Source organism: Lemur catta, chromosome 1, assembly GCF_020740605.2.
Source record: "Lemur catta isolate mLemCat1 chromosome 1, mLemCat1.pri, whole genome shotgun sequence".
Classification (NCBI taxonomy): domain Eukaryota; kingdom Metazoa; phylum Chordata; class Mammalia; order Primates; family Lemuridae; genus Lemur; species Lemur catta.
The window spans coordinates 228,741,059-228,755,005 of NC_059128.1; the positions used below are offsets into that span (position 1 = coordinate 228,741,059).

Genomic DNA, 13,947 nt, shown 5'->3' on the forward strand with positions numbered 1-13,947 from the left:
AAGATAATCTCAAGCTCTATAATGCCAGTGCCCCATCCCAGAGGTCCATTTAAAGAATTTAACTCAGTAAAGTTAGGAAATGTCAAAAATCTTATAGAATTTCTGTTTGTAAATTGAGAATCAAGGAATCACACAAGTGTATCATATCATACTGCCCTTTATGATTTGGTAGACGTCACCCCCAATTACATATTTGAGAAGTGCATGGTGCAAGGGTTAGTGATGTACTACTTCCCGATGGGCCCACACAGGCACTACTGTGGGTCTGTGATTAGCAGCATGCAGAGGCAACATATGCATCAGCATTTGGTTTGCAATTGATTTCCCACCTTTATGGAAAGTTAGGAGGTATAATATTAGAAAAATAAAATATAAAAGGTCATTAGGCTTTGAGGTGAAAAGAAGCTATTAAAATTGCAGAAAATTAATGAATCTATTGCCCTGTTTCTTAGACCCAGTGCCTAAGTGTGAACATTTTAAAAGGGGAAGCTCTCTTTCTTTTGTAACAGCAATAGCGCTCTTTTCAACCCCTCCCTGCACCTCCACTACCACCACCACCACCAATTAGTTTGGGGAGGTGCATTGTTACAACCTGCATAGCTGGAACTCTGAAGAGGCTCTATGGTAGCATACTTCACACAGGGACAGAAAAAAAAAAAAAAAGAAAGAAAGAAAAAAAGAAGGAGATAGAGAAAGGGAGAAAGGGAGGGAAGGAGGAAAGAAGGAAGGAAATAAAAAACAAAAGTACGTATGTGGGTAGATTGCCCATTACTTAGATTCAAAGTAAATGGGATTAATGGGAAAAGGAAGACACTGTGCCAGTGTCGGTAGTGGTACTTTCCACAAAACAGTGGCAGGAGCGGGGAGGTGCTTGGAGTGGGTGTCTATGGCCCGTGGCCCTGACAGAAGCACCGTGTGGGCAGCAGGGCACTCTGCTGACCAAGCCTGGCTGGAGCAGACCCAGCGGCTGGAAAACTGCTGCCAGCCGGAGGCAGCAGCAGGTAGAGACCCAGAGCCAGAGCCCCTGAAGAGTTCACAATTATTTGTCTTTGTTGGTGGGTAAGCACATTTTCAGCCACGTCCACCACAGTAATGTGCTGACTTTTCACACAGTGTCAGTTTGCGGTCACAGACATACATATACTTCTTCATTCTTTATTCAAACATTGATCTCTAAAGGGTCAAAATAATCAGACGAGAGTGTAAGATACCCTGTAGTCATAGTAATTTTTTTCCTAAGCCAATGGAAGCATCCCTTTCTCATCTGTCTTGTTTTCCACACATTCTAGCACTCCGTTTGTCAAAGATCCATACTACCTGAGTCTATATATCCAAGTAATGCCTTTTATATCTTTTCCTTTATCCCTGGGCTAAGCGTTACATTGCATAATTTTTCTGAATATATTAATCAAGTGACACAATGTGTATGGGCAAGGATTCAGCTTCCTAGTCTTTGTCAAACAGGGGAAATGCATCACAGAGATGAAGACTGTTTGAGTGATGCCAAGGGAAGTTCCATTGTCTGCGTATGTAACATAACAGATTCCGTGTTTCCACACTGATGACTAAAGTACACCCACAAAGGTGATAGTTTTATCTTGTTTCATGCTTATGTTGAGTTAGTTTTAAAGCAATGGCTGCAAAGGAAGAGTAAGGATGATGATTGAAATGTTATCACTTCTTACCAAGTGAGTGCTTACAATGTACTCTGCAGTATGTACTGTACTAAATGCTCCACATACATAATCTCATCTAATCATCACGACAAGCCTACTATGTACTCATGTTTCTCCACTGCACAATGAGGTTAAGTGACTAGTGCAGCTAAGCCGTGCTGATTTGAACTCAGGTAGTCTGTTTCCACAGTCCAGGCTCCAGACCAACACATTATCTACATTTGTGTATATGGGCAAAAATGTTAGGAGTTATACCTTGTAGTTTGAAGGTGAGCAGACATCTAACTTCTTTCCCCTTTTTTTCACTTAAGGAGGCCTTTACACTAGCTTTCTACTGCTTTATTCCTTCCCACCCAACAACACTGCTTCTGCCACCTCCCAACTTCACTTCCATGAACCCCCACTAGCCTGGGTGCACTAAATTAGTTAGACTGTTGGTTTACCTTTAGTTTGTTGAGATTCTCAGATAATAGTGCAGCCTAGTGGTCAGTGATTGGCTCTAGGAGAAAAATATTCCCACACTTTAAAGGGCAATCCAACTGATCAATTACCTTGTACTTTAGAGAAATGTATACAAAAGAATAAAAATACAAAGAAGTCTACACTGGGCTATGCCACATCAGTGTGTAGGAGGTATTTTTAATTTTCTTTTTAATTTTAAAATATCATTAACTTGTAAACCTGTAATTGACTAAATTTCAAGTACCACCTAAGCAACCCAGCACTAGAGAGTGAGTATCTTTATAATGAGGGCCTTCTCCTTTTCTTTAGAAACCATTGTAAGTTATTATCTGAAGGGCTTGGTATTTAAACATACACCACTTGATGTTAGTTAAAACTTGGCAAAGCTTCTTAACCAGCTACTTTTAGATGCCACATAATAAAACAATTTGAGCTGTTATCTACCCACATGTTTGAAAACCAGCAGCAAATTCCTTAAATGGGCTCTCTGTGGATACAAAAGGAAATAGGGGGGCACTTGGACTAGTTTTCATTTCAAGAATAGGTTTTCAATATGTTGACTTCTAGAAAGACCATTGAACCTTTGCAACACCTATTGGAAAATAAAAGAAAATCATATCCGAGTTCATATATTACCTCAGTATACACACTCTACCCTCAACTCCAGCTTTTGCCATTTAGGTGCCCTTAATCCAAAGGACTGTCTTGTTAAGTGTTAATACCCATTGGTTATTTCTTGTGGTGTTCCAGCAGACTCAGCCAATAACACCTCCACCCAACCACCACCACCCATTTAGCAGATAAGAAAGCAAAGCTCAGAGTTAGGGGACTTGCTAAGAGCCACAGCATACCGTCCTAGGGCCAACCTCAAGGTTCTGTTCCTGAAACCTCCCAGTCAGCTGCTAAGCATGTTCACCTCTTCAAGTATTAGCAGACAAAGGAAAAGCACACAGCACCAAGGTTTCTGTCTTCCCCTACTTTTGAAAATCAAAAGTTGGAAAATTTCTTTTTTATTTAAGTGGTATTTACTTCACTTTACACTCTAACAAAAGCCCACAAACCCTAGCATAAACTATAAAACAGCCCCAGATTAATAGTGGAAGGATTAGAATAAAAAGCTAGGATGGGGAAGCGTCTTAAGGAAAGATAAGTCAATAGGATGGAATTAAGAGAATGAGAATGACTAATGGGGCACAGTAGACCTAAGATTATGATGACAGGGTGGAGCTGAGATGGTAATAGCAAGCTGAGAAGCAGTTGAAAAGGCAATGAAAGGAGGGTGGGTGAGATGATTTAGCAGTATAAATGGTTTTGTGGAAATGAGGGCAGAGTGCATTTACCCAGCTGTGAACAGTGTGATGAGAAAATATTAAGCTGAGTCATTTAAACAGTCTGAATAATAATAGTAATAATAAAAATAAAATACAGTAGAAAGAGTATAATACGGGACAGTGGTCTCCAACTGCTACATAAATGCTGGAAGCAGTTTAGCTATTTATTTTCAAAGCTGGAAACTTAATACCAAACAACCAGTGGAGGTTTAAATTATTTTTCTACTTGACACTTGTGTAACTAAGACACAATTGTTCACTGGGCTACTATTGACCTCTCCATCTTAATGCACCAAGGAAACTTTCACGTTTAAGCTACAACTTTCAGTTAAGCTAGAGAAAAGCTCACTCTGCAAGGAGACTGGGTTTTTTCAGTGTCCAGATATATCAAGTACCCAAAGTCCAGGTAAAGTCTACTCTTTCTAAGCTTATGGTAAAAGATGGTAGGTAGATCAAATTTGAATATGTACATAAGATTTTCTCTGTATGGTTTTGAATTTTGTTGATTTTCATTTCCCATTGGTCTTCATTTAACCAAGCTGCTAGGAGAAATGTAGGAAAGTGTGTGCTCATCATGTTACACTATAGTGCTTGGGGGTAGCAAATAATGCATCCTATCTCGAAAACACCATTCTACCTTTCCGAAAGAGCCTCAGAAGAGGATTTAGAGTTAAACCTGGGTTTTTAATGAGATAAATGGAGGGTACCCTGAAGCCTAAACTCTGTAAACACATTTCAATTTACAGTCAGTATCTTAGGTATGGGACTGTGACAGACTTACAAGCTAAAACCTCAGTGTTCAAAAGAAAAATACTTCTTATTATACAACAGTGTATATCACCAAGCAAATTTGATTGGTTTATCAAGTTTCAGGTGAGATATTATTATCAAGAGAGGGAAGGATTAAGAAATAGACCAAACACAAAACTCTATCATGCCAAGAAACTTATTACCTTAGCATTACTTCTGCACTGTTATTAGTAATAGGGAAGTAAAAACCTGAGGGAAAAGTTGAGTTAGTATTTCCCAAAATAAATTTTCAGATGGTTGGCTAAAGCTGGTATGAGCTGTGGGCTTAGAGAGAGGAAAGAAGTTTGCAGCTACCATAGGTCCATATGTCGTGAGCTGAAGAGATAAGAATCAGGACCAACATGAGTCATCTGAATTTGATCACTGCTCTAACCCCCCTCAACATCCACTCTCTAAAAAGATCTAAAATCGTGGTGGTGGGTTTTTACAGTGGAAAGTAGGATTTTGTATGTAGGGTTATCACTATCACAGTCTGATGTTGTTTCCCTACTCTAACTAAATTTTTTAAAGGCTTGATATTTTTAATTTTACCTATAGCTCTCTTGGATACTTTAGTATTAACAAGAACAGTCATATGTTTTGTGGGCGATAAGAGCCTATAAGCATGGAAATTTACCTGTTTCATAATTGTTTGAATAACTAAACATGAGAAAGATGTGTATATATATACATATATATTTAAAGTCTCCATGATGCTTACTATTTTTCCCCTTTAGAGCGTGTTTTACCCACAATCCCCCACCCCATTCAAGGTCAGTATGATTTTTATCACTGTAGCTCTGTTACTGGGTCATTCTCCATCATCTATAATGTACAAAGGATACAAAGGGGGAAAATACATTCACAAAATTCACATAAAATATAAATCTTTTTTTTTTTCTTAAACTTTCAAAAGAAAGTCAATCAGTTGCACCCACACCTATTAATAAGCATTTAACAGATCTGTCACCTGACCTAACTGCAAGTTGGTCAGTACCTGGGAAGACAATACTAAACTCTGAAAGCAGTTTTTTCTTCAACCAATATTTATTATAAGTAACTGTGAACTCACATATTTGAAACACAGCCAGTTAAATTCTCTAGCCCACAAAAATACAAATCCTTTGACTACCCTCACATTTGGAGGTTTATATAACACAATCCAAATCTGAAGTCATTAGTATTATGAGTAAAAATGAATTTATATACTGCCAAAGGTTAAACTCAACCAGATTAAAACAAGGACATTGCTTTTCCTTAAAAATCTTGGCCAATTCACAGGTTTTTCCTTTCAAACATAACTATCTTAGAAAATGCAAAAAAAAAAAAAAAAAACCAAGGTAGTCATTTTGTGTTCCTTTTCATAAAACTTTCTAACACTCAAATAAATATTGCCTTCTACATCACATTTAGATGCAAGTGCAGCCACAACTTTCTAGCTTAAGGCTATTTAAAGGCAAATTGGCAAATAAAATTAAAACAATACAAAAAAAATCTGAAATGAAACCAACCTACCATTGAAATTAAATTCCAGAAAAGTGATTTGCAAATAGCACTCAAAGACCTAAGAAAAAATGGAAACTAGGCCATGCGGGGCCTAGTGTGGAAAAAATAAATCCAATTAAACAAGATTATCATACCCACTATAAGGCAAATGTGCTCAGAATTAAAGGTAGAAAGCTGCCGCTTTAAAAGTTTGAAGATGAATCATGTTTCATTAACACTTATCCAAACTAAAAATTAGAGCAAAATTGGCTGTAGATATTCAGAATGTCAATAATGCAATGTTTTGCATATGTATGCATCCATATATATGCAAACTTATTTTAATTATATTTTAAATAAGGACTGCAAAGTTTCAAGGATCAACTAGACAGCTTAATAAAAGAGTTATTCTTAAATTTTAAGAAGGGTCCAAACTATTTTTGGTATAAAAGCTTAGAAGAACTCTGTTGAATAAAAAACTTCCCTAAAACAATGAAATCTGTCTTTTATCCCAGCCACTAAAAAAAGACTGTTAAAATGTTCTTGTTTTTTAGACTTAACATGAAACTTAATGTTCATGGAAAATATCCCATTTTGAATTCCTGACATGCCACAATTATTTTAAGACATTTATCTTCTAGTGTTGCTGTGGAGATTGACACCATTTTATCAGCTTGCCATCTTGCAAATATCTTGATATGAAAAACATGCACACACACATTTGTCCCAATGGATAATATTTCCAAAGAGGTCATGCTCCATCCAAGATGAGCTTTGTACAGTATCACTGCGACTCTAGGCGTCCTTTGTGAGAGCAGTTCTACAGCCACAAACTCAAATATTTATCTGATGAAGCATTACGATATGTGTAACATTGAACAAAGTGAAGCCAGACACCGTTCACAAAGGACCGCTGTCGGTTATTGAAAGACTGTCTGGATTAGGGATGGAACACTTGGGATTTTGTTGAACTTTGTATTTCCCACAAACTGAATTGTTGATTGGAGAATGACCCTAGTTTGATTTTACATTGTAGGTAGACTGTAGTTAGCTTTCTTAGATCCACTAGTTTTTAGAGAATATAGTTTATCTTACTACTAATACTTTGGGCTTCTGCTAGTGGAAATTGGAAAGCTGTTCATTGAGACATGGGATAGCTGGGGAGTGAGGTTGCTATACCCTTCTTAAGTTCCCTGTTCTTTACATGGACTTTAACTTCCTAGGAATCAGAATCACTTTTCTCCTCCTCTTCCTAATCAAGAGGGAAACCCATATGAAATGCAGTTTCCCATGGAAAGAAACACTAACAATAGGATGCTTAACCCCCGTTATGGTGCCAATTGAGCACCCAAATATCTATGAAAATTATGCCTTTTCATCTGGTTAGTTATGTGGTCATAACTACAGTGCAAGGCACTTTCACTTAGTTAAATATCACAGATTGTCATCATCTATATGAAATCCTTAATTTCATCCCTAAAGTGTTAACATGTCTCTAAGCAACTGATTGATATAAATGACCTGAAGAATTTTGAATTGATTAATTTCCTTAAGATGTTTTAAAAGTAGGAGAAAGTCACAAAGATCCTTTTCTGTCCTCCCAATCCTAAAAAAGAGGACGTTCCCTCCTTATTTTCAACCTAACAGAAATATACGTTTCATTTCAGCTGCTTCATTGTCAACAGCACTGATTGGAGGGTCTCCTCCTATCCCCACCCTGCACGGCTGATCAAGCTGACAGGGATGCACAGAGTCACAGCCGGAACTCGGTCCTAAATCCCTTCAAACTGTGATTAAACAAAAACAAGGCTCAATAAATCAAATGCATTTCCCTTGGGTTTCCTTCATCACATCGCTTGATTTTCTGCAGTGATAATAATAATACTGGAATTACACCAAAGGGTAATTTGTAGTGGCTGTGGCCAATCAGAAATTTTCAAATGTCCTTTTTTCCTGTGCCAAAAACAAAACAAAACAAAACAAAACAATAAACCACTAGCTTCCCTGCTCCGTAGTCTAAAAGATATAAATAAAATAGTGTTCCATCCTTGATCTGTTTCTGATAGGTGTTTTTTCCCATTAATTTTAATTTAGGTTTATTTATTCTGAAATGTCTTGAATTGCATAAATTTGCATAAATACCCCTGACTACATTGCTGCAGAAAATCCACTGAATTGTAAAATGAGGAAAGCGTAGGCTCTAAATGTCTGAGGGAACTTTTCTCACTTTGTTAGGCTCGAATCATTTCCTGAGGCCTCTGAATACTGGGCAGTGACAACATTTCTTCTCATCAGCCTACTTGCACAGGGCCCTTCATAATCCAAGTGCACCCAGAGATGCCCTCACATTGAGAAGCACCGTGGGTTTGGAATGAGACTAGGAAACCAGCCTCAGAAAGTTAAAATGAAGTGAAATGAGGGAAAAGGACAAGGACAAACAACCATTGTTTTGTTTTTATAACTCTCGAGCAAAGAATTCCTTTGAGCTCAGGGCTCTCTGGGCTCAATCAGCCAATCCTTTTCTGATTACTGGCACTTTAAAAACAAAACAAAACAAATCCTGGAATGTGTCTCACTTGTTTGCCTCCCATCTGATTATTTATCCCAAGTGAACAGCCTTTCCATTCACTAACCCCGTGTGGCAAGTGGGTTTGGGAAATGTTGAGATTATCTTCCAGGTTCAGGCATGGCACTGGGTTTGTTGACAGCTGCTTGCCATTCCGTCCCTGTTTTTCCATTGATAAAACGCATTGCACATGGCTGGGTTTGCATGATTAATACAGCTGTCCAAAGCTTTCTCTGAAAACAAAACAACACCCCCCAAAAAAATTAAAGTTAAAAAAAAATTAAAATCCAAACCACAAACAAATCAGGCTTGCAGAAATCTGAAGTCAGCCTGGCATGTTTCCTCCAAAGGGAGAAGGATGTTCTTATGGGCATCACAATAGCCTGGCATCACAGCAGCCAAATTCTATCTATGGTAGAAACAGGAGACATATCTTCCCTCACCTGGTACTCTCAGGAATGGGTTCTTGAAATTAGTCTCCAATGGAATAAAAGGAAAAACTGAGAAAAATCCTGAACATATCCCACACTGTGAAGATCACTGGACAATTTCTATAGTTTTATTTATTGTCCATAGGGTAGCATCCTGCATATTAATAAGAAAATTCTTCTTTTCAGTTCTTTAATATAACAATATTTCACCTTGCCTAATAAGGGTAATATTAATAATAATAACAATAGCTGACATACATAGTGGGCTTCTTATAACAATAGAATTCTAAGGGCTGTTGCATGTATTAACTCAATCAATTCCCACAACCCTAAAAAAGTAACATGCATCTTTTCCCACACTTTTTAATGACCAAAGGACATTCAAATTTCAGTCTACCCCTTGCTGTACCCAGGCACATATATAGATCTATAGTACATTATAAATAACTGTTATGTATACATTCATGTTTATTAAATATACATCTGTGCAATGAATTTTAAACATTCATGTAATTTATTTTATGTATTATAATGCTTATAATACAGAATATTCAGTTACTTTTACATTTTTACAAAGTCAATTTTCAAATATGCTCAACACACAGAGAGATGTATGCCCAGCTCACACAGATTTATATGAAAATATTCATCTTTAAAAACACGAGCTGAGCTATCTGGCATCAGCACATCTAATTTCACACGCTTATTCAGGCTGATTTACATACACACCTCTATTAATCATGGATAATTACTAGCATTGTTCTCTGTAATTCAGTTTTTCCAACTGTGAAATGGGAAAGAAATTATATTTTTCATGCCTACAAGCTCAAAGTGGTGTTTTAAATAATGTACAAAAGAGAGCTTCAAGTTCCCAGAAAGAAAGCATATTGGATTTAAAATAATCATATTCAGATACACATATTTCTTATAATTTTTAAAAGCACTGAAATTTATAGGTACGCTTGTATCATATTGCATGGACATTAGCTAGATATAAGTTCAGTGTGCCTTCATTATAGTTTGATGCATTATGGATTCCAAGGATGTCTGAAATGCCCATGCTGCTACCAAGTTTAAATATAGAAGTATCCCAAGGCCAAATAAAAAATGACTTTTTATTATTCTTTTACCAATATCATAATATTACACTTCAGAGGAGCTGCAAAATTCCACGGTTTCTTATTATGTAGCACCCACAGATACACACTTCCAATGCATGCCCGGTGCCTGTCATGCACATTAGCACATGTCATACTAATCTAAAGTCGTCAACCTAAAGAACTTGCCTATTTGCTGGACAAGGGTATAAAGCATGTCCTGAGAAGGATTTCAGTTTTTAAATATATCTCTCCTTTCCCACTAGCTGGCAGAAAAAAAGGGTCTTGTTTCTGCTGATAGAACTTAGGCAGCCATGTCAGCACAAATTTACCACGAGATCATTGGCCTTGATTAATACACATGAAATAATGAAAATAATTAAGAGTTGACCTTAATAACTGATCTCCTGGCTCCTTTATTGGGAACAACAGTCTGATTTCCTCCTGATTGGGAACCAAATGGGATAGTTGTACCAATATTTCACATGGAATCAGTAATTCACTTGTCAATCCAATAATTTAGACCCCACTGTATTAGGTGAGGTATTCTTCTCATTTCTGTGTCTTACCTCTTCCCATCTCTCTACTCTTCCTTCTGCTCTATTTCCTAAATTGTTCTTGTTCTCTTCCTGTTAAAATTTGCTAGCAAGAATAAATCTGAAATTTATTCACACCATTATTTAAATGTCCAACAGAGGCTGGAAGTGTTATTTCTTTCAGAATTTACATTTAGTTTCAAGCTAAATGGCTAAAAATCCTACATTGTCAATTTAAAGATAGGAAAATTTTTAGTCCTAGGACTCATTTCTACTGCCTTTTCCTTCTTTCCTAGTCTGGATTTGCCTACACCAGTCGCCCTTTCTTGGTGATCTTTCTCTACTTATGTTTTGCTGTGCTATTTAAATTTCTGGAGCCAACAGGGACTTGAAAATGAATACTTTTTTTTTGAAAATCCAAGCATCCACTAAATTTTAATTTGATGGAAATATTGCTCTTCTATGTGCTTTGTGGGAAAAGAAATCTTTCAAAGTAACAATTACATTTGGGGATTAAGTTTAAGTAATTGGCAGTCTTGTCTTTTTAATTAAAAGGAATAAAGCTGCCTAAGAAGAGCTCAGTGAGATTTACAGTGGAAAATGTTGGCATGCTGCCCCAAAGGGTGAGAAGACCAGGCTCCTGAATGGACAGAAAACTGACACAGGGTCCTCCAGTCTTTAAAGCTCACCCCCCGTGGAGTTTGCCTTGGTGTTTGTATCATGTGCCATTTAGCATGAGCGTAGCAATCTACTGCAGAAAGCACTGCTGGGTGTGGGCAGGAAGGAGGTCCTTTCTTTGGGAGCTTAGTTCTGGGTTCAGGGACATTGTATGGAGCTAGAGTTCCTAAAGGAAGTGGTAGTACTTAGAGTTGAAAAAAAAAAACCAAAATTACATATTCTTCCGAGTTTTGAATTCTCAAGACAATCCCAGCCCCTGACAAATGTCATATCATAGCACAAAAAGTATAAACCTTAATTTTAGTCTTTCCTTTGGTTTCCTCTTTCTTTTTCACCTGAAATTCTTGTTTCTGATACCTATATTTCTTTATTTTATTTTTCTCTACATTTTTCACCATAGTCACCTTGCATTACATAATATACATGTTTGCTTTGACATCCTTCAGACAAAACCAAAGGAAACGTTTTGATAATATTAACACTCACTTTGAAACATTGGTTACTAGCCATGCCAGCACCATCAAGCCATTATGTTATCCCTTCTATCTGGAGGAAACATTGACTTCTGAAGAGGCAAGCTAAAGCTCAGTAACAACTTCTCTTAACAGTCACTCTATCCTCATGATGTTCTTTCATCATCACAGATTATTTGTAGGCATTAAATTAAAGGAGTGCCTTTATAAGGGGAAAGAAAACAATGTAAGAGATGCCACCTTACACTGGCCCTTGTATACTGCTGTGAAGAAACACACCTGCCGAGTTAGAACACAGCATGACATAATGAGTTTGGAATTCCAATTTAAGGTGTTTGTATGTACTCAGATGCATGATGGGAGTAGGCACACCGCTGACTAGGACTCCGTGGAGAATTGTCAGCTTATATCCACCACAAATCAATGTGGGGAGAGATCTTACAAGTCATTTATCATGCTTCCGAATTGGACCCTGGGGAGCCAGGCACCGCCATAGTTTACTATATGTTTTGCTTGTCACTGTGCTCATTGTAGAAGAAAATGTTTCCCACATCTCTATAACACGTATGTACATTTAGCACCTAGACATTACCACTAACATAGTACCTTTGCAGTAAATTATAGCTATCAGTCCATTCTACTTTTTATCTGCCCCATACTCACAATAAAGATTCTGGCTTAACCACCCACCTCTAAACCTTGTAGTTGCAGTATGACTTTTTTTTTTTTTTACTGCCTAAGAGGACATTGTTTGGGGCAACAGAAGCATACTGTGGCATTTAAAAAGCTGTAAAAGCAGTAGAAGATAACTGTGCCTTGGCTGGGTGTCCATTCTGTTTACCATTCCATGCTCTTTAGCTCACATAGCAGTAAGCACTCCCAGCCATGTTCTATGTTGGAAAGCTGCTTGGCCATTCTAAAATGCTTTCTCAGCTATACTTGGGAGTATTGTATGACTTGGAAGTGTGTGTGTGTTGGGGGCGGTGTTTGGAAATCAGAAATAGCTAAAAAAGAAAAGAAAAGAAACAAAGCAGCAACTTGCCCTTCTCTGTGGAATCACAAGCTAGAGTAACTTGGGAAATTTGTTTTATTTTTCTCCCTGGAGTTCCAGAACACAGGTAAGTTCATCATTGAAATCTGTTAAGTGGAGCAGTGCTAAACAAGATGGAATGATCCCATTCATTGGAGGTTGGTCTTCCCTTGGGGGATCAACCTTCCCATTCTTACTCATAATAGTATGACTTCTTATTCTGCATTTAGATGTACTCTCCACTTGCTTTTACCTTTGCTTTGTAGAGTTTCTTATAGAGTTCACATTTTCTTTTCTTTATGATTTCTAATCATTAGGAACACAAGGAAGAGCCTTCATTCTTGAGGGGTACAGGTTAAGTTTATTTGACATGCACAGTGTTCTGATGACACCATTCATTTACTCAAAGGAATATTATCCTAGTACTTGCTCTGAGCTGGATTGTGGAGATGACAATGGAGAACAAACCAGGTATAGCCTTTGTGCTAATAGAGTTTACAGACCAGATAGAAAAGTACACAATGAAGCAAGCAACCCCAGTAAACTTGGTTAAGTCCATGCTAGGATACCTGCAAGGTGTTTGGGGAGAAAAGAGCAGGGCACTTGAGCTAGCCTGGGCTGGTCAGATAAGGCTTCCAGGTGAAAGTGAAGTTTATAAAGAAGAAAGAGGAGAAGACGGGAAGGAGCAGATCACCCCAATGCATACAAAGGTCTAGAATCCAGAAAAAGCTTAACTAATAGGGATTCAACATTAAGTCTAATTTTTAAATCTAGAAAAAAAACACTTTTTCCATAATAGTTTTTTACTTATCCTCTTTTACATCTGGCCTGCTTTAAAAAAAAAATGAGTAAGAAGGAAATGTAATAAAGTAGTGGAGTTAAAGGTGAGGGATTTCTATAGTTAACAATAATCTATTGTACATTTCAAAATAGCTAGAAGAGAATAATTTGAATGTTCCTATCATTAAGAAAAAGATAAAAACTATTTAAGGTGATGAATATCCCAGTTACCCTTATTTGATCTTTATACATTAGAAGAATGTATCATTTTATAAAAAGATTATTTCTAGGAAAAAAATATAAAGCTTAGGGGTTAGGCATTTCTACCTCTATTACACTTTTAGGACAAAGAAGAGCTCCTGTTGGCTTGATTGTGTAAACATGCACCGATACTATACACTGTGTGGTAGGGAGCACTATTAGGGGGCAGTTTTCTGGAAGATCCTGAGAGCCTATTAACTAGCAGAACATCTAAAGAAAACTTACATATTTTCAACAGGGAAGATTGAGGGTAGATTTATATTTTATTTGCAGAAATAGTCAGGTTGTACAGAGCCATGAGTACTTTCAGAGAGTTGCACCAGAATCTGGCTATCATGTTATATTCGGAGTC

General features: G+C 37.3%; 1 protein-coding gene across 1 annotated transcript in view; it reads left to right on the forward strand.

Moving 5' to 3' along the window:
* The window catches only part of LOC123630521 (limbic system associated membrane protein), a 599,650-nt gene that overhangs the window by 566,556 nt on the left and 19,147 nt on the right, over nucleotides 1-13,947 (forward strand). The window lies entirely within an intron of this gene.